Source organism: Engraulis encrasicolus, chromosome 23, assembly GCF_034702125.1.
Source record: "Engraulis encrasicolus isolate BLACKSEA-1 chromosome 23, IST_EnEncr_1.0, whole genome shotgun sequence".
NCBI classification, from domain to species: Eukaryota; Metazoa; Chordata; class Actinopteri; order Clupeiformes; family Engraulidae; genus Engraulis; species Engraulis encrasicolus.
In genome coordinates this window covers 7,822,987-7,843,113 of record NC_085879.1, presented here as the reverse complement: position 1 = coordinate 7,843,113, position 20,127 = coordinate 7,822,987, and the positions used below count along the sequence as shown (strand labels likewise).

General features: G+C 43.0%; 3 long non-coding RNA genes across 3 annotated transcripts; all 3 read right to left on the bottom strand.

Moving 5' to 3' along the window:
- Positions 1-9,188: 9,188 nt before the first annotated feature.
- On the bottom strand, positions 9,189-10,979 carry LOC134439713 (uncharacterized). The gene is made up of 2 exons (XR_010032827.1): positions 10,883-10,979; positions 9,189-10,289 (listed from the first exon to the last, which is right to left on the bottom strand). It is a non-coding gene; the product is annotated as an uncharacterized LOC134439713 (long non-coding RNA).
- A 196-nt stretch (positions 10,980-11,175) lies between these two features.
- Positions 11,176-13,027, bottom strand: LOC134439714 (uncharacterized). The gene is made up of 3 exons (XR_010032828.1): positions 12,642-13,027; positions 11,913-11,961; positions 11,176-11,245 (listed from the first exon to the last, which is right to left on the bottom strand). It is a non-coding gene; the product is annotated as an uncharacterized LOC134439714 (long non-coding RNA).
- Positions 13,028-14,253: 1,226 nt separating this feature from the next.
- Positions 14,254-16,949, bottom strand: LOC134439759 (uncharacterized). The gene is made up of 5 exons (XR_010032841.1): positions 16,933-16,949; positions 16,380-16,485; positions 15,750-15,848; positions 14,719-14,799; positions 14,254-14,514 (listed from the first exon to the last, which is right to left on the bottom strand). It is a non-coding gene; the product is annotated as an uncharacterized LOC134439759 (long non-coding RNA).
- Positions 16,950-20,127: the final 3,178 nt, after the last annotated feature.

Here is a 20,127-nt window from a genome sequence, read left to right as displayed (position 1 = left end):
AGAGAGAGAGAGAGAGAGAGAGAGAGAGAGAAGGGAAATGTAAAAGAGAAAAGAGACATGGAGAGTCCTTTTAATTATTAGTTGTGTTTTGTATATCTTCCAGTTTGAAATTGTATGCCCATGTGTGGAGTAGTGTGGCAAAAGCAACATGGTGGCAGCATAATGAGTCCACTGTGTCCTCCTAACATTATGCATTCATTTATACATGAAGGCACATGCACAGAGGCACGCAACCACAAACACACAAAAACGTGTACACAAACACACGCGCATGGACGGGCTCGCACACGCACACACACGCGTGCACGCACACACACACATACACACACACACACACACACACACACACACACACACACACACACACACACACACACACACACACACACACACACACACACTTGAATACACACACAGTCAAACAATGATGGCAACTGTTAATGAGAGCCATCTGACCCCATCATGCTACCTCCAATATTGTGTGTTTTGTTCTGAAGCACTCGTTCATATGTGCACTTGGCCGCACGAAATTGTGTGCATATTTAAGGCTCACAGGCAGCTTGCCCCCAGCCTTAAAATGCCTCACACACAAGCAACAGAAGATCACTTCCACCTTAGAAGCTCATCTGACAACCTCAATATCGTGCAGCGGAACTCATGTGAAGAAAGCCATGTGTGAAAGAAAGAAAAGCAAGGAAAAGAGTGGTTAAAGGAGAAAGATAAAGAAGGTGTGGGCAGAAGGAGATGGGGGGTGAAAGACAGAGAGAGGGAGGAAGAAAAATAGGACTGGTCAAAGGCCATGGCCTGTGTCATTGCTAATTAATTATGTTGGCCCAAATTCACAAACAGCGCTAAAGATCACATCTAAGAAGGTTGTTAATGTTTCTTCTGTGTGCTGACTGGTATAAACTGACGTCTAGGGGTGATATTGTCTCCAAAGGGCCTTAAATTAACTTTGATAGCCCTACCACAAAAGATTTTTAAACAAAAATATCATTATTTAAATTAGAATTACATGTTTTACGTTGAGGCATTGAGTTAACATTTTTTGTCTCTTTCAAATTCCTCATACGAAAGCATTAACTGCTTATTAACGGACAATGTGAAGCCAATTTGTTATTATCTCTCTTTGTGCAGAGGGACTCATTTGTTCCTGAATTTATGTAGGCCTAAATGAAACATTTTTGTCTGCTAGTAAAATTGTAGACCTAGCCTACACTACACTTGTTTTTCTTGTTTGGTATTTCATAATGCACTAGTAATTATGCTATGTGCAGAATCTCCAGTCCAATTTAACCTCCCATTATAAATAACCAGTTATGACATGGTAGTACTTACTTACTTGTGCATTTCCATTACACTCCAAGCTGTCACCAGCACGTTTTACAGATCATGGGGTCAATCAATTGAGGTTAAATGGGCTCCACCACCTCACCGACTATATTATACTATACTATTTGGACTGGCCATATAGGGCATGCAGGGCATTTGCCCGGTGGAATGATGATGATTTTGGAGTGACTTTTTCCACAATAGTATCAGTTTTCATACCGCTGCAAAGCACCAGTCTGTAGCAGATATAAATAAAACATTTAGGCTGTTCTGATATTAGAGGACTCCAAATGTTGACAGGCTTCACTGTCTCTCTCAAGCCTGGTGGACTGGTCTTGTCTGAAAATACCCGGCCTGATTTTCAGCCTAGCCCCTACCCCGTTTCTCTGCACAACTCGTCCACCATTTTTATTTATTCTTCACCTATAATGGTCAAAGGCAAGGCTGTGCAGTTTTTTTAGGTAGCACTGCACAAACACACGTGCACACACACACACACACACACTTTTACAAATCACCTCCTGAAGTGCAGACATGCTGTCTCCATTTAACGTCCTTATCAATATCCATTCTTTCCCAAATGTGATGCATTGTCGCTTAATGTGGCTTATCGGCTGTCAAACCTGTTCCTTTCATCAGGCCTCTTAAAGCTATCTGTATCCCTGTCCCCAAACTAACCCCCAGCCTGAGTGCCAGCACAGACTCACACCCTCTCTCTCTCTGTCTGTCTGTCTGTCTGTCTCTCTCTCTCTCTCTCTCTCTCTCTCTCACACACACACACACACACACACACGCACACACACAATGCCGGAGTTATCTCCAGGAGTGCCTTCCCTCTCTTCTGCAGAGTGCCATTGGAGGACTCATTGCTCATCATTCCTCTTTTGTTTCACGTCAGCTGCTCATTAATACCTGTCTGCCATGGATCATCAGCTGCTCATTAATATCTGTCTTCATGGATCATCACAGAGCCTGTCTGCTCTTCTGTCATCACATGCTCCCTTCCCTGCAGTAAGTCAATGATTACATTTACTACAAAATTGTGATGATGTTATACTTACACACAAACTGGTGTTTATTTGTTACTTGGTGTATCTTTGAACAATGAAATAAACACATTTGTCACTATCGCACATATTGACATGTTACGTTTTTTCCGTGTTTTACACTAGGCAAGAAGGAAAAATGCCCCCTAAAATATATATATATTTTTTTTAATAAATAGTTCTGCAAATGCAAAATGGTGTGTACAGTAAGATTTTGACCAGAAGATGTGCTACATGAATTTCAATTTGCTTGTTCAGTTGGAATGACAAAGGTCACAGCTCTTTTTTTGCCGTCAAGATGGCATGATTCAACCGCTTCTATTTGAGGGGGCGACCAGAGCAATAGAGTCGATTGTGAATATTTATAGGACATTAGTGGAGAATAAATCACGGTGACAGTGGTCAGTATTAGAGGGGAAACACAGGTGACCCAGAGGTCATGCCCGTTTATGGGGAATTCACCTATTTCTTAAAAAACAAACAAATTTAAACCCACCCATCTGGAGGAGCTCGTACCACGATTGAATGGGGGCGTGTGTGTGTGTGTGTGTGTGTTTATGTGTGTTTGTGTGTGTGTGTGTGTGTGTGTGTGTGTGTGTGTGTGTGTGTGTGTGTGTGTGTGTGTGTGTCTGTGTGTGTGTGTGTGTGTGTGTGTGTGTGTGTGTGTTTATGTGTGTGTGTGTGTGTGTGTGTGTGTGTTTGTGACCAGATTGGCATCATGCAAAGGCGCATTGAGGTGTGACGCCTCTGCAACTTAAATATTGGTCCTCAGCATTGCGGAAAGCACTTTTGTCATGTGCTGAATTTTGAGCAGTTTTTCCCTACGTGTCTGCGAATTTCTGTCGCCACAGCGAATTTCTGTCCTTAAATGCTCTGCCTGCCCTGGCCAAAACCATGCTTGACCCTGACCCATCAGTAAAGCAATGCTTCTGTTGCTTTACTTTTGCCAAGAACAGCGAAAGAAGCAAGGGAAATGTCGAATTTGTTGCGAAATTGTGCCCAGACCAAAACCGTCCCTATACGATTCACATCGACATGTTATCTTACTTAATTTCATGATGCCATGTTGGTGTGACAGAGTGTGTGCGTGTGTGTGTGTCTGTGCCAGATCTAAGGTCGGGGTTTGTGTGTGTGTGTGTGTGTGTGTATGTGTGTGTGTGTGTGTGTGTGTGTGTGTGTGTGTGTGTGTGTGTGTGTGTGTGTGTGTGTGTGTGTGTGTGTGTGTGTGTGTGTGTTTTGTGTGTGAGACCCCGTTTACACTGTGAATGAAAGAAGAGAGGTAAAGATCGAGAAAGAGGGAAAGAAAAAGAGAGGGAGGCATGGGGCAGGCTGATGGGACGCAGATAATGAATCTGGTGTTAATTGGACGCCGTACGCCGGGGAGGGCAAACGAAATGAGAACGGGAGGATCAGGAGGAGGAGCACATTCTTAAAACGAGGCCACCGCATCGCACGCCTTCCTTCCCACAGCAGCGCAGCACACAGTGCAGTCTAATAAGGCCACGCATGGAGGGAGAGGAAAAGACGGCAGAAAGGGAGAAGAGAAAAAGTAAAGAAGAAAAGAGGGAGAATCTTATGAAGCCTCATCAAATGGGGCACACGTTGGGTTTGCCATTGACCTGCGGTGCCGCTGTTTCGTTTCTTCTTCAGAAGCGACATGCTATAAGCAACAGCTCTTGATGAAAGAACTTATGTGAAGGAGAGTTATGCCGAATGTGTTACACTCACTGATGTGATTATGGGGTCTGCCAAGGCAACGGCAGCAGCATCATTGGACCAGTTGTCGCCCCAAATGATTTGCAGACATGTGCACATGAAATCACAGCAATTCAAGACTGAATTAAGTATTAAGAGGTCAGATGGCGCATCTTTTTTCTTCCATCCTTCCTTCCCACCCCTATCTCTGTCTCTCTTTCTCGCTCCTCCATTCTCGCTCTTAGGCTCACTCTAGTGTGCCTAACCATCCCGGGCTAGAAGAGAGGCGTTATGCTCTAGTAAGCCATCACTTTTAGAAATGACATTCATATGCCTAAGGTCACTTATTTCTATATGCGTTATCTCAGTTGGCCACCTAATAGAAATTCCTATAAGCCTTGCGGTTCACCAGTCAGATAAGGGCAAACTCACTTCAATTTTACACACACACATGCTCTGATGCTCATATTCACACATACCCACTCATTCACACACACACGTACACACACACACACACACGCGCGCGCGCGCGCACACGCACACACACACTGATGCCCATTCAGGCGCACACTTATAATTATGCTCACACTATACACATTCAGATGTACACACTCACACATACTCCACACCCAACACACACACCACCCCTTCTTATCTCCCCCACCCCAGTGCTCCTCGCGCTGCATAATTGCGACTGATTTCACGCATGTAATCAGATAATATCATTAATTGCCATTTGACTGCACCACATGACAGGTCAAATGATTTGGGATGGGGTTTTTTTCTCCCCTCTCTTTCTTTCAAGGCTCACCCCTTCCGTAATTATTTTAAAGCGTTTTCATATTGTGTACAATGCTTGATCCTAGCCTAATTCAGATGTACCAATCCAAGACCAATAGATAAGGAAAATATATATTTTTTTTTAATTCTACACCAATTAGTCGAAGTGATTGATGAGAACACAAAAACAATGACAACACCATATTTCATACTGTTATATAATAAAAATATATAATATTGTGAACAGCGTTTGCTACTTTTGTGTTTTGTGACAAAGCCATATGTACATAACATTACACCAGTATTGTTAATGTTGTTTTAAATTTGCAGTACATTGCACCACCAGCACCACCATGAATGAAAATGTCTTGCTAAAAGCATATTTTTCCTTCCTCCATACCATGGGGCTATGTGGTATGTTTCCATATTTTGAAGAATTAAGTGTATATTCTGAAATGTGTTCCCAAAACAATTTCCAAAACAATAACTGCTAATGCTTTTATAATCATCCACCACATAGAGTTGTTTTCTCTAAGACTAAATGAGCCAAACATATTACATCTCAAGGTCTAAACATGCACTGAAGATAAAGAGGATTAAAAATAAGACATTTAAGGGAGAACTATTCCCTCAAGGGAGCTTAGAGTCTAATTTTGCCAGAATGTGTGTTTTTTTTTTTGTTAAATGTAATGAAGTTATGTCACGCTGGCCTTATTAAAATCACTGTTTCCATAACTGTGAGGACTGAAGAATACTTTTACACCCAGTGAAGGGAGTTTACATGTTGCTATACGATGTGGCTATAGGTTTAAAATGTAGCCTTTGTATATGATTAACAGTAGCCTAAATATACACTTGTGGTGTTTACCTGCCTCCGCAGCCTTGACCTTGCATTGTTGGCTTTAAATTTGAATTTGGCCATGCTGCTTTTGTACAACAGTACCTCCTTTACTGCTTTGGGCTTTAGAGAGCATGCCTTCTTGACTGGAGTTGGACGAAAAATATGAAATAAAGGCTTAAAGGGCAAAAAAGTGTGCATGCATGCATGTGTGCGTGCGTGCGTGTGTGTGTGTGTGTGTGTGTGCTTGCGTAAATGTGTGTGTACGGCAAGCGTGCTTGTGTGCATACACGTGTGTGTACATGTCTTCATGTGTGTCCTTAAACATCCACCGACCTCTACCAAATGGTTCCTGTCATGCACACACACACACACACACACACACACACACACACACACACACACACACACACACACACACACACACACACACACACACACACACACGCACACGCACAAGCACATGAATTTAAACATTACAGCCTTTTTCTTACACCCTTTGAGTTGGTTGAGGGTCATGTTTATGCCTTGACCTTTCAAAAAAAAAGGAGAGAGAGAGAGAGAGAGAGAGAGAGAGAGAGAGAGAGAGAGACCACATGAAAAGGAAAGACTGAAATATTTACCAGAAAAAAACATTTAAAGACGGAGAGAAGTAACAAAAAGTAAGGAAGGGTTGCAGAAGGCTTTCCATGATTTCATTTTGTCGTCTCTGCTTTTTCAAAACTAAAAGTTGCCCTTTTGACAAGGGTACTGTGTCTGAGAAACAGATTTTCCAGTATGATGGTGTGTGTGAGTATGTGTGTGCTTGTGCGTGTGTTTGTGAGAGAGTGTTTGTGTCTGTGTCTGTGTCTGTGTCTGTGTCTGTGTCTGTGTCTGCTTGTGTGTGTGCACTTGTGTGAGTGCATGCATGGCTGTGTCTCTGTCTCGGTTTCTGTATGTTCACACTTGTATATCTCTGTGTGTCTCCTATAAGTCTCAAGGGGAGTATATGGAACAGAACAGAAGCACCTGCTTGCTGAAACACATAGGGACAAGCAGAAGGGGACACAACGACAGAATGAATGAAAGACAGAATGAAAGATTAGTTTGGGGAGTAGAAAAACAAAAACGCTACATTTACACCCCTCTTTGACAGTCAATTATTTTCCGCCTATGTTGACCTTGTTCTCGTCTCTCCCATGCCCCCCCTTTCGTTGTGACATAATTGAGCTTCTTTACCAAACAGCAGAGATGGTATAATTGCTTCCAATGACTAATTAGTGGTCAGACACACCACTAAAATACAAGGACAATTGGCCCATGTCTCCACAGGGCACAAACAAAAGAGTTTTGTTTTCAGCCTTGTGTGTGTGTGTGCGTGCGTGCGTGCGTGCGTGCGTGCGTGCAGGCTTGTGCGGGCTTGTGCGCACATGCACAAGTTCATGGGCATGTTTTTGTGACAATGTTCGCATGTCTCAGTGTGGCTAACTGTGCCTGCGAGAGCAAGAGAGAGACCATCAATGTGCAATGTGCATGCGTGTTATAATGCATTCTGTTATAATCTATCTTAGTTCTGTATTTATAATGTTGAGAGTTGAAGGTGTGAACGAAGGGGAATTGTTGAAAAATGGCTGATGATAAAGACTTCAAATGTGACTTTATGCCATTTGCATTGATTATGAATCATGTTTGCATTTCCGGTAACACTTTACAATAATGGTGCATGAATTATAACGGAATAATGTTGGAAGTAATGTATGATTTATGGTGAATTAACACATGATTTATGTACATAGTGATATTTAATCTATCATTAGTTAATAAGGAGTCATGACATGAGTGATGAGGACTTACCATTAAGTAAATGTGGTAGATCAAAGGGAAATTCGTGGTGTGAATTACAAGGTTAACATATCATGTATTAACATGACTGATGAAAATCCTGTCAGATCAACCCAGTCATACATGAATCCAACCTTAGTTAATGTTGCCTCTCCAGCAATAATGGAATAATGTTGTAGTCATTAAATGACACTCAGGATAAAGGTGGTAGCCTAGGCCAGCGGTTCCCAAACTTCCCCGCGCACCCCCTTGTACATTTCATTGTGGCTCGCGCACCCCCTTAGCGAATATTTTGGTGTGCTGATGGCCACGCAAGTAGGCTATGGATTCACTGTACATTCTGCACAGTTTTGAATAATCCTCTTTCCAAGTCTTGGAGTTAAACTGCACTTCAAATGGACCCTTCCAGCATACAATTCACCGTACAATTAAAAACTACTTAAAGTTCATTGATGCTGTATAAAAACTCTCACCATTGCTCTATTCAGCTCGCGCACCACCTTATGGCAGGCTGCGCAACCCCAGGGGTGCACGGACCACAGTTTGGAAAACCCTGGCCTAGCCTACATTTAGGCTACTAGTGTGGATTTCTATGATGACCAGCCGAAATAATCAGCCCATTGCCAATGTGCATAACAATCCTCGCCGTGTGGAGCCAGTCATCTCAACCAGACCTTATGGCAATGGGCAACTTCAGAGAAGCTACAGAGCATTGTCAGGAACAGCGGCTGTGGCGTTCGTAGCTGGGGGTTCGACACTTCCTTCGTCACCTGCGGACTTGAAGCAACCTCTCCAGGCCATCATAGTAGCCTACACCCCCTTCCCGCAAACACAGGGAGTCACGTTTCATTCCTATTACCTGCTCCCGTCTTAATGTAACGTTTCGTTTCCCACTATCTGCATTCTTTTAGCGGCTTATTTAGGGTGTCTCTCGTTCCGATGTGTGGTCATTAGCCAGCCATCACCAACGCCCTGAAGGGAGCCAGCCGAAGGAGTTTCTGTGGCGCTGCAGCGACGACTTCCACATTTAGTCAGTTTTTTTTTTCACGATTTCAATGACCTTACTTCTTTATAATGTATAAACGTATTTCAGTTCAAACCATAACCAAATATAGGCTAGGCTATTATATTAATAGGCCCTTGTGGTAGGCCAAACGCCAAGTCACCACTTCTCAAAACTGATAATCATACTTAGACTACCCAGTGACGTGATTGTGCCCACACATGCATCTGATACCTTCTGGTTATATCAGCCAATGACCAGCCTAATGTTTAGCCTAATATATTACATATCATTGACATCGTAGTATACTATGAATTCATGTTGTCTTTGCCACCCCAAGTAAAGTCATTACATGATCATGTGTGCTCATGATTACTACAATATTCATTCACGTTTTCTTGGCCACCTTAAGTAAAGCCATGACATTATGATAGGTTAACACACTTGTTTTCAGTATAGTAATCATGTGTTAACTTAACACATGATTACTATACTGAAAACAAGTGTGTAATCAACCATTTCTATACAGTCAACTAATCAATCATTAACAACCTTCCCAATCATTAACTCCCCCGCCAAGTGAAGTCACAGCATTATAACACATAACTCATTACATAGGCCTATTTTGATGTAGTGTATTTTCTGAACTTTTAAATACAATCAAAGCACCAGACAGAGAGCAATAACTTTTTATTATTATGAAAGCAAGTCATAGGCCTTCACATATTGTAACACACACACACACACACACACACACACACACATTCAATAAGTGTGGCAGTAACCCCTCTCAAGGTGCTGTGTATGGGCCCCACTGTTTGGATCAACAAACCATCTTGAATGGTTAACAGTGAAGTGAGTGTAGCCAATGGCAGCTAATGCGCCTCTGTATGCTCGCCACTCATCACTGATCAGGGTGGCTCCTGGACGCACATGCTTGACCACAATTGGGATAAGATTCTCCCGTCCTCTTCTCCTCACCAGCCACAGGATGGGACACCTCCGCTCGTTTCTTATCCCTAAAATGCCAAAGACCTATTTTTTTCTTCGCCATGTAGCAGAGGCCCTTCCGCGGTGATACTGTAAAATATACAAACAAAATACAGATATTTTACAGACAGCTCCCGCTAGCCCCCCGCTATATGGAGGTGGTCAGGCTGGTGAGAAAGGGTTTAAGCAAGACGGCGGCGTACGAAAAAATTCCGATCGACAGAAATACCATCTGCAACCAAGCCCCTATTGCGGAGCTTGCAACGGTCAGCCCTGATGATTACATGGAAATTAGGGAGACATATCTTCCTGGTGATAGTTTATTTAACTTCACCAAGGACTGTGCCACACAGTGTGAATCAGGTGGGCACATGCAGGAGATACAGCAACTGAAAAGAAAGGGGGACCTGCTAGATATTTCAAAAAGATGGAAAAAAAAAGGTAAGCAGGCAGTCCTTGTTCAGGTTCTAAAAATCGTTGTTAATCATTAAGCTGTTCAATTTTCTGCATGTGCCCACCTGAAGGCGAGCTCCGCAATAGGGTGCAAGTGTTCGCAAGTTCTCTCCTTCTGTCTGTCTGTGCTTGTCCTTCTTCCTCTTCTTCTCTCTCTTTTTCCTGTCTCTCTTGTTCCTCTTCTTTCTCTTCCTCTCTGGCTCCGAGTCACTTGAAGAGGAGGTGGAGGAGCTGGAGGTGGAGGAATCGGAGGGTCGAGCTTGTTGGGCAGCTGCTGCGCTGGTGGCGGTTGCAGCCGCTCCCTCCATAGCGGTGGCCTTAAGTTTTAAAGCTGCAAAAAGAGAGGAGCTACTAAATACACAATCCTGAGACATGACCTGACAGCTGATACAGTCGTCAATTCCAATCTCATTTTTTGTCAATTACAGACAGAACATGACACAATACTTTCAATAGCTTTGATATAGCCCCCAACGCAATGTTGCGTAAAATAGGGCGATATTGCCCCCGCCTGCGTTTCTCATCTCCAATTGGCCAATCAGAACTGAGCCATATGGGAGCTGCTGTGGCCAACTGGAGACGAGAAACGCTATACTATACTGTTAAACTAGATAATGAAAACACAGACCAAAATGAAATGCACATTCATGCATGTAAATACTCCATATATGTGAAAAATGGTGGACTGTTCCTTTAACATTAACACTCAACACTTACATATTAACAATTCAGGGAAGCTGAAGAAGGTGGTGTTTGTTTAAATGTGGCTGCCTTCAATATAGGCCTAAAGTGAAAGGGAAAATCCTGGTTTGTGTTCATAGTACGGCCCTTGGAGGACTTTTACGGCCCCTCGGATGAATTTGAAGCGGCCCTTCGAATGAGAAACGTTCCCCGACCCTGACGTAGGCTATAGGTTAAGCTTACCCTCTTTCACTCTTCTGCGGTGAGACTGTGCCCATTTTGGGTTGACCTCCACATGCGTCTGTAGCACAGTACACATGATTGCAGGACACAGCATCCTGCAGGACACTTCAAAAACAAGGATAACGAATAAATGACCTGTCCAGTTCTATAAAAAAGAATACCCTGAAAAAGAACACCCTGTTGTTTCTACAGCTCCTAGAAGCGAGACAAATAAATTAAATACTTTGCCATGCACCTCATATTGACATGTATCAATGAGCAAGTCATATTGGTCACAAAGAAGTTAATCTTACATTCTTTCAGTCTTCTATGGCGAGTTAGGCCTTCAGGTGACTCGTCTTCGCCATATTATGAGACAGCAGCCTGTGAAAACATGGTAAATAGAATAACCCATTAACCTTGGGTCCTAATATAATACATGGACATAAACTAGCCTACATTATTTAGACAAGGTCAGTAGACCTCCACGTGAAACAATAAGAAAAAGTGACCATACATAATTTCAATTTCTTGAAGAGGCCATCTACACATATTTGTGCAACAAGTGCTGTTTTGAGGACCCATACTTTTTAAGGACAGGTTGCCTACTGTTTGCAAATGGCAGGGTATTTCACATTGATTTCGGGGTGGCGTGCTCAACTTGACCACTCTGGTCGACATTGAGCTCGCGCTGATACATTGGGCTCGCGTTACTGAGAACGATTCCCTGATTGACGCTCCCAACGCAGGACGCTCCCCTCTCGGCTCGCTCCCACTAGCCAGACTATCGGTCCCACCGCCATATAACGGAGCTAGTTATCTTTTTGATGTTAGTTTTTTTGTTTCTAACCCTAACCCTAACCTTGACCCTAAACCTAACCCTAAATTGCTTGTATGTGGCAGTGTATGATAATACGTGAAATATAATCGGATGGGACTACACGTCCGGGAGTGATAGAAACACCTGGGACTGCACGTCCGGGAGCGATCTCAGTTGGGAGTGTCCATCTACCACCGTTTCAAAGTAGCATGGAACTAAATTAAATCTCACCTTTGACTTGATTTTACGCCGGTGGGTCTTGGAACCCCTGTGTGACTGCCTAGGTTTCAGGATAGAGAAAGTAAAACAAAAATCATTGAGTAAAATCGATGGGGGACAAAAACGTCGCTACTTGAGGAAAAATAGCATTACTACAGGGATGTTAGCTACTCGATACATAGTAGTGACGCTACGACCAAGCTACTAGAGAATGTAATTAAATTAGTCGCTTCGCTACTGCCCAGCACTGAAAACCAACATACCCAGACGGCACACCAGTCTTTCCAACGTCGCCTATGCATTTTTGCCGCTGTAAAATACATTGGCAAGGCGTCTAAGCGTTAGTTCATCAGCGAAATACCGGGCAGACGTGAAAAATGAGCAGTGCCCAGAATCTAGTTGATGAGCTAACGCAATAGCATGCTAACGGTAGCCTTTGTCTATCTTTAGGCAGGGGAAAGGCAACTGAGAACGAGCAATGTCAAACAATTTACCATCAACAAGTATACTTAACATATTCACCGTTTCACCACAGCATTTTGTCATTACGATGCTCGCAAGTCATCAGAATTTACTAGCGTACAGCAGCAACTAGTGTAGTCACATTGAGGGGACTTGAGCTACCAGCTATGTAAAACGGCTGTGCCATAACTTAGCAATGGCGGATCTGTGTTCAGAGGAGCTATTCAATCGCTCTTGAGTACTGAAACTTTAAACCACAGTTGAGTAAAATGTACTTACATGTATATGACGCCCATTTTCCGTTGGTATGTGAGGAACTTTTCCCCCATATCGCCAAGAAACTTGTAAACCACACAGACAACGCGTGGTTCTGTTCAATCAGGAAGGTGATGTTGACCGCGGCTGATGGCTTCTTTGTGGCTTGTGTGTGGAATTCGCATTGTGCCAATTAGTTTTACTGCCACCTAAAGGCTTGGTGTAGAACTAATTTAACCAGAGACGGTCTATTTTCAACTAACTTGAACAATCCTTGCTTTAGTTCAGAATACCATTTTTAAAAAACCAGAGTGGCCAAGCACATTGATGTTTTTCCTCAAAAGCAGCAGAGGAACCTTTTTAATTCGAAGGGTCACTTCAAAATGTAGGCCTATGTCCAAGAAAGATCATTCAGATGATTCTATTTTGATAGCCTATTCTGAAGGTTCATTTAAATGTTTATAGCACAGATCGAATTGTTTGATCAACTTAATTTCTGAGATTATAGTATCATAATAAAATGTACTGACAGCAAAGCTGTGGCTAGTAGAAAGGTTTATGCAGGGGTGGGGAACCTTTTTCATTCGAGGGGCCACTTCAAATTCCTACCATGGTCATAAAATCCTCCGGGGGCCGTACTATGAACACAAATCAGGATTTCCCCATAAAATTTAGGCCTATATAGACACCTTTAGGCCTATATAGACATATAGACATCTTTAAAGGTAGACACCTTTAAAACAGTCCCCACCTTTTCTAGGTCCCCTGAATATAACTTAATTGCATTGGAAATGTAATTTCTAAGATTCCTTTAGGCCTGCAAAATATGTCATAGGCCTATTTCATGTGAAGTTGCAAAACATTATAATGATATCAGGGGCCGGATAAAACCGCCTCAAGGGCCCTCGAGACATAGGTTCCCTACCCCTGGTTTAATGGTTAGTGATTCTGAAAAACACCACTGGGCAGCGTGAAAAAACATACACACACACAGACACACACAGACACACACATTTTAGTAAAAGGCCAAAAAATGCCCTTGGGCCCCCAACAATCCCGTTGCCTAGGGACCCCAAAATCCTAGAAACAGGCCTGCCGACCCCCCCACTCCCTCCCACCCACCTGACCTCACCCCACCCCACCCCACTTGAAATTGACTGGGGCAGCTCCCGACCTGATCACTGGCATTTACATATTAAAGGCTCTTCTAAGAAAGGGATGGGAGGGGGGCATGGGGGAGCCGCAAATGCTGTGGCTTGAGGCATGAGGCAATTTAAGGTGCAAAACTCATCCACAAATTCCTCTTTTCATGCAGTGTCCCATATCAGCCAAACATTTAATCATAATTTACATAGTTACTCATAAATTGAACAGAATAACTATGCAGTTGTTATTTATTTAGTAAGGTGCCATTTCCACGTAGCAGGATAATTTTACATGTGGATATTTTGTTCTCCTTTTTAAGCGGAAACACGACAAAATAGTTTTTTTTTTGAGGCAGGTTTTTTGATATGGCTACATGGAGGTAGAAGGCCAATACCAATGCTTTTTCAGAAATAGTACAATACGTGGAAGCGGTTTCTAAATTCCTTTTTAAGTGGAAACACGACAAAATTGATTTTTTTTTAGGCAGGTTTTTTGATATGGCTACGTGGAGATAGAAGGCCAATACCAATGCTTTTTCAGAAATAGTACAATACGTGGAAGCGGTTTCTAAATTCATCCTCACTGTTGTCCTAGTTTTCTAGGCTCATTGGTGGTGTTAATGTGCATAGGCATGGTGTGATTTGACGGTGGAAAAAGGAATGGATTGGGGGGGGGGGGAATCAGTTTATTTTCTCGTTGAGGACCCAGTGGCAGCAGAGGGGTTGAAGTACAGGGGTAGTAATGTCAGCATCTGAAACAGCACAGAAACAAGAGACAAACAGTACATAAAATTAAAAAAAACAAAAAAAAACAAAAAGACAGCGACACTGCATACCAACCATTGACACACAGCTGCACATATATTATAAAAGTATCCAGTGAGGCTCATGAACTGACCTGTGGTGAGAGTGAGTGTCAAATGTTTATGTTAAAAAGCATCATGAGATTAACTTACAGTTTGAGGATCTCTTCTGACCCCTGTAACGGTAGATTCTTCTCAGGCCCATGACCTGAAGACGTGGGCTCATGGACTGACCTGTGACAAGAGCTAGAAAGTCAAATGTCTGAAGTGTCACCGTCTACAGGCTCTTCCTACAGCAGGGGTGGGGAACCTATGTCTCAAGGGCCGTTTCACCGGGCCCCCCGACATAATTTCAATGTTATGCAGCTTCACATGAAATAAAACACATTTTGTAAATGAATCTTAGGAATGACATTTGCAATACAATTAAGTTATATTCAGGTGACAAAGAGAAGGTGGGGTCTGTTTTGAAGCTGGCTGCCTTCAATATAGGCCTTACCTGCCTGTGGATGAAAAGTCTATCATCTATATTGACCCTTTTAATTTAAAAGTGTACTCGCTACTCTGTGGTATTTTTTATACAGTCAAGGATAAGTGGGGCAGTCATTGGTAAGCGGTTAGGGTGTCCTGTAGCCCAGGGCTGAACAACCCAAAGGTTGCTGGTTCATCTCCCAGCCCGCCAGGTTGGTGGAGGGAGTAATTAACCAGTGCTCTCTCCACCATCCTCCATGACTGAGGTACCCCAAGTATGGTACCTTCCCGCCACACTGCAACATACTGCTCCCTTGGGATGCCAATGTAGGCTGCACCCTTGCACAGGTGAGGCATAAAATGCAATTTCGTTGTGTGCAGTGTATACTTGTGTGCTGTGTCACAATGTCAAAGGTGGGCTTTCACTTATATACACCTAGAGATTTTTTCCCCTGAGTCCAATGTTTTTAAAACAGTTGAAACATGAACATTTCCAGTCAATATTTACAATGGAATAGTAGACCTCTGTGTCATATTCCCAAGGAATGGTAGCATCGCATCTGCTGTGCTGTGCTGAGTCAAAGTAATTCATAAGCCTACTGGTGTATGTGTTCTACAACTTTTTGATGAAACTTCCATTTTACATTTGATACCACAAACTAGGCTTACTTGTTGTGCTGTGTGGATTTTTGTTGAGCAGGGATCTCACTTACCAATTAGCATGTTTTCCTCTTGTTACCAGCATCAGTCTGAACCTGACTGGACACCTGTGCACTTCACCATATGTGAACTCTGAGGGCAAGTGTAGAAGCCTGGCAAATAAAGACAGGAATAAGTCGGTCTCAGTATCACTGTGCAACTACATTCACAATGTAATATGTTGGTTGAATTCTGTCCATCACAATTTAATATTATGGTTTACATTTCGGCATACAACTTTCACAATGCCATATTAGTTACATTTAGCTAGCTAGTGTCCTATTTGGTAAGGACATGTACAAGTGATGTAGGCTGTACAGCAGGGGTGGGCAACTTTCATTATAAGGTGGGCCAACATTTTTAATTACCACAATCAGTGGGCCACATCACCACGCACTTGAATTTACAAAAGGATACTTCACTTTTTCTTTATTTATACCTGAATGCTTACACTATTGATTTATAGGGGGTTAAAAACTGTCCTGCGCCCGAGCCTCCAGTTGCCCATCCCTGCTGTACAGTATCCTAACAGCAAGGCTCTCGTAGTATTTCAAATAATGGTCTATATAAAAACTGGTTATAATAGGTACAGTGCAGCATAAACAGGGTTGAGGGGGTGGTTTCTTTTATTTCGTTGTACCTACCGAGTAGTTTAGCCAATGTCTGTGTGACACGTTCATGCTGCCACCTCCACAGCATCCTCTTCACAACCGCAGGGGCAAAGCATCCTTTTTCAGTCCAAGATATAGACTAGAAAATGAGTGACAGCATCACAATCAGGTATGCAAATGTAGTGGACCCCCCATTTTTGTCTTTTTGTTATTCCCTTATTCTCACTCCCTGTCTTTTTGTTGTCCTGTCAGAAGTTGTCTTTTAGTTTAATTATGCTGTTGCACGTTTTCGCCAATAGATGGCATCATAGGACCAGCAATGAGTGCAGAGACCCTCTCTGGTGCAGTAGCCAGTGACTTCGGTCACATAAGAAGAACGAAACGTGGAAGTGACAGGCTTTGTTATGATACAGAAGGCAGTGGTGTCAGCTGTACAGTTATGCTGAGGAAAATGTAAATAAATAACGAACTCTACACACTTGAGGATCTTATTTATTAAGTGTTCAACATAAGCATTCACGCAATAATGCCACCAGGTCACATTTAAGATTTAACTAGGAGTTTGTTATGGATCTTATGTAGTTACCATTTCTTGTTCTGGCAGATCGGGCCTATTCCCAAGAGAAGGCTGATGTCCCTGTCTGTTGATCTGATTTTGACGTCGGCAAGATGCTTCGTGCTGTCTGGGTTTCAAACCTAGTGGTGAAATGACAAGGGATTTTATGTAAACAAAATGCGTATTTCTGTACATACAGTAAACAGATCTAAGAAGTTCCCAGAGCACCCTACGATAGCTGGCATGGTTGGCACAAAGACCCAAAGAGCAAAATTGTCCCAAGATTGTCTTCCAAACAATTCCACTCCAAACATTTTCCTTCTGAAATAAACAATGTCCATATCCAATCAAACCTCAGTAGGCAGCTATCTCGTCAGGTCGGCCTTACCATAGACACATCGGGCCTTACGAGTGGCCCGTAAATTTACAATCTCAAACGTCATCACCGTATAAGCCATGGCACAACACAAGCGTTTTTTTGAGAATACAATATATCTTGGCACGTTTGCGCTAGTTATCTGAACACTGATCGTTAACGAATGGCCGAAATAGTGTAGAGCTAGCTGTCATTTATGTTGTGCTAGCTAGGGTCAAGTCGTCTCATCCAAACTAGCCACAGTAGGGGGGGGGGATTACGCTTCAAATGAACGTGAATGACTCAAAACTTAAGAAATATGTTGTTAGAATGTACCGTATACAAGGTTAGTCTATGAGGTTAAATAGTTTTCTAACATATACATATTTTATATCCCAGTTACGTACCTTATCTTCTGCACGAATCGAGGCCTCCTGTTTCATTGGGCACAATCACGTCACTGGGTAGTCTAAGTATGATTATCAGTTTTGAGAAGTGGTGACTTGGCGTTTGGCCTACCACAAGGGTCTTATCATTCTCTAATTGTAAGCTAGCCTATTAATATAATAGCCTATATTTGGTTACGGTTTGAACTGAAATACGTTTATACATTATAAAGAAGTAAGGTCATTGAAATCGTGAAAAAAAAACTGACTAAATGTGGAAGTCGTCGCTGCAGCGCCACAGAAACTCCTTCGGCTGGCTCCCTTCAGGGCGTTGGTGATGGCTGGCTAATGACCACACATCGGAACGAGAGACACCTTAAATAAGCCGCTAAAAGAATGCTATGGTGGGAAACGAAACGTTACATTAACGGTAGGGACACATAGGAGGCGAAGCACGCGAAGCGAAGAGAGGCGAAATCCAACCGTCATCAGGTCGTCGCGGCGAATCAAATGGAATGGAACAGTTATATTGTTGATTTGATTGGGCCGTGGCAGGCGAATTCGCTCCTCATTTGCATAACATTAAACTTTCTTTAATAATTTCGCTTCGCTCCTGTTCGCTTGCTGACGCTTGTCATCGCTTGCCTTCGCCTCTCTCATAGGAATGAATGGCAAAGTTCGCAAATTCGCGTGTATGTGTCCCTACCGTAAGACGGGAGCAGGTAATAAGAATGAAACGTGACTCCCTGTGTTTGCGGGGAGGGGGTGTAGGCTACTATGATGGCCTGGGGAGGTTGCGGCGCAGTCTGCAGGTGACGAAGGAAGTGTCGAATCCCCAGCTACGAACGCCACAGCCGCTGTTCCTGACAATGCTCTGTAGCTTCTCTGAAGTTGCCCATTGCCTGGTTGAGATGACTGGCTCCACGAGGATTGTTATGCACATTGGCAATGGGCTGATTATTTCGGCTGGTCATAGAAATCCACACTAGTAGCCTAAACATAGGCTAGGCCAGGGTTTCCCAAACTGTGGTCCGTGCACCCCTGGGGTTGCGCAGCCTGCCATAAGGGGGTGCGCGAGCTGAATAGAGCAATGGTGAGAGTTTTTTATACAGCATCAATGAACTTTAAGTAGTTTTTAATTGTATGCTGGAAGGGTCCATTTGAAGTGCAGTTTAACTCCAGAACTTGGAAAAGAGGATTATTCAAAACTGTGCATAATGTGCATGAATGCACAGTGAATCCATACTTGCGTGGCCATCAGCACACCAAAATATTCGCTAAGGGGGTGCGCGAGCCACAATGAAATGTAGCCTACAAGGGGGTGCGCGGGGAAAAAGTTTGGGAACCGCTTAGCCTGAGTGTCATTTAATGACTACAACATTATTCCATTATTGCTGGAAAGGCAACATTAACTAAGGTTGGATTCATGTATGACTGGGTTGATCTGACAGGATTTTCATCAGCCATGTTAATACATGATATGTTAACCTTGTAATTCACACCACGAATTTCCCTCTGATATACCACATTTACTTAATGGTGAGTCCTCATCACTCATGTCATGACTCCTTATTAACTAATGATAGATTAAATATCACTATGTACATAAATCATGTGTTAATTCACCATAAATCATACATTACTTCCAACATTATTCCGTTATAATTCATGCACCATTATTGTAAAGTGTTACCGCATTTCCTAGGAGTCTTCCTACCCGCTTTTCTTCTCTCCTCTAGCATAACCTATCACAGGGTATCATTATAATGTCCTCACCAAGATACATTTCCACACGCCCACGCATAGGCACATTATCATAATGTACTCTCACACACACACAGACATACACACACACATGCACACACACACACACACAAACACACACATGCACACACACACACACAAACACACGCACACACACGCACGCACGCAGCATGGGGGGGAAAGACATAGGTCCATGCATGCAAATATGATGCATATATGCTCATTACCCAACAGCGGCATCCATATAGTTAAGTCTGTCACACACACACACAGACACACACACACACACACACACACACACACACACACACACACACACACACACACACACACACACACACACACACACACACACACACACACACACACACACACACACAAGTGTTACCTTTTCTACATTTAACATTGAGGCTTAGACATTGCCAGCATCCGTTAAGAGGATATAAAAGACTGTGTCTGTGTGTGCTTGTGTGCATGCTTGCGTGTTTGTGCGGGTGTAGCCGGTGAAAGAGTAGGCCCATATACAGTGCAGAACACGTGCAGGCACATGGCACACCCAGTAAGAGCCACTTAGCAATCAGGATGACTGACAGATGTTCTCGCTGCCCATTTTCTCTCCCCATTCCCCATCATCATAAACACAGGCACTTCCAAGGCGAGATGTGCCTTCCTATATTATAGAAGGCCTGTTATGCTGCACACGCTGTGCCTTCCTTCTTC